Source organism: Terrapene carolina, unplaced genomic scaffold, assembly GCF_002925995.2.
Source record: "Terrapene carolina triunguis isolate 2854851 unplaced genomic scaffold, T_m_triunguis-2.0 Scaffold558, whole genome shotgun sequence".
NCBI lineage: Eukaryota > Metazoa > Chordata > Testudines > Emydidae > Terrapene > Terrapene triunguis.
The window spans coordinates 3,123,435-3,125,290 of NW_020664909.1; positions in this window are offsets into that span (position 1 = coordinate 3,123,435).

Below are 1,856 nucleotides of genomic sequence, written 5' to 3' on the forward strand. Positions count from 1 at the left end.
GATGAGAGCAGCCCTCACAGTTGAGAAGCAAGTGGCGATAGCCCTATGGAAGCTTGCAACCCCAGACAGCTACCGGTCAGTCGGGAATCAATTTGGAGTGGGCAAATCTACTGTGGGGGCTGCTGTGATCCAAGTTGCCAGGGCAATGAAAGACCTGGTGATATCAAGGGTAGTGACTCTGGGAAACGTGCAGGCCATAGTGGATGGCTGTGCTGCAATGGGATTCCCAAACTGTGGTGGGGCCATAGACGGAACCCATATCCCTATCTTGTCACTGGAACACCAAGCCACCGAGTACATAAACCGAAAAGGGTACTTTTCAATGCTTCTGCAAGCCCTGGTGGATCACAAGGGACATTTCACCAACATCAACGTGGGATGGCCGGGAAAGGTACATGATGCTCGCATCTTCAGGCACTCTGGTCTGTTTCGAAAGCTGGAGGAAGGGACTTTCTTCCCAGACCAGAAAATAACCGTTGGGGATGTTGAAATGCCTATCGTGATCCTTGGGGACCCAGACTACCCCTTAATGCCATGGCTCATGAAGCTGTACATAAGCAGCCTGGACAGTAGTCAGGACCTGTTCAACTACAGGCTGAGCAAGTGCCGAATGGTGGTGGAATGTGCATTTGGACGTTTAAAAGCGCGCTGGCGCAGCTTACTGACTCGCTCAGACCTCAGCGAAAAGAATATCCCCATTGTTATTGCTGCTTGCTGTGCACTCCACAATATCTGTGAGAGTAAGGGGGAGACATTTATGGCGGGGGTGGGAGGTTGAGGCAAATCGCCTGGCCGCTGATTACGCGCAGCCAGACACCAGGGCGGTTAGAAGAGCACAGCAGGGCGCGGTGTGCATCAGACAAGCTTTGAAAACGAGTTTTGTGACTGGCCAGGCCACGGTGTGAAACTTCTGTTTGTTTCTCCTTGATGAACCCTCCGCGCCCCTCCCCCACCTGGTTCACTCTACTTCCCTGTAAACCAACCACCCCACCCTCCCCTCCCCCCTTCGAGCACCGCTTGCAGAGGCAATAAAGTCATTGTTACTTCACATTCATGCATTCTTTATTAATTCATCACACAACTAGGGGGATAATTGCCAAGGTAGCCCGGGATGGGTGGGGGAGGAGGGAAGGAAAAGGACACACTGCAGTTTAAAACTTTAACTCTTATTGAAGGCCAGCCTTCTGATGCTCGGACAATCATCTGGGGTGGAGTGGCTGGGTGGCCGGAGGCCCCCCCACTGTGTTCTTGGGCGTCTGGGTGAGGAGGCAATGGGACTTGGGGAGGAGGGCTGTTGGTTACACAGGGGCTGTAGCGGCGGTCTCTGCTCCTGCTGCCTTTCCTGCAGCTCAACCATACGCTGGAGCATATCAGTTTGATGCTCCAGCAGCCGGAGCATCGACTCTTGCCTTCTGTCTGCAAACTGACGCCACCTATCCTCTTGAGCCCGCCACTTGCTCTCTTCAGCCTGCGATTCAGCCCGCCACCTCTCCTCTCGTTCATATTGTGCTTTTCTGTAGTCTGACATTGACTGCCTCCACACATTCTGCTGTGCTCTGTCAGCGTGGGATGACATCTGGAGCTCCGTGAACATATCATCCCGCGTCCGCCGTTTTCTCCTTCTAATCTTCACTAGCCTCTGAAGGAGAAACATTTGCAGCTGGTGGAGGAGGAGGGGAGAGGTGGTTAAAAAAGACATTTTAGAGAACAATGGGTACACTCTTTCACATTAAATTTTGCTGTTCACATTACACAGCACATGTGCTTTCGTTACAAGGTTGCATTTTTCCTCTTATATGGAGGGCCTGCCAGTTTGGTGTGAGAGATCACTCACGCAGTGCCAGGCAACAGATTTC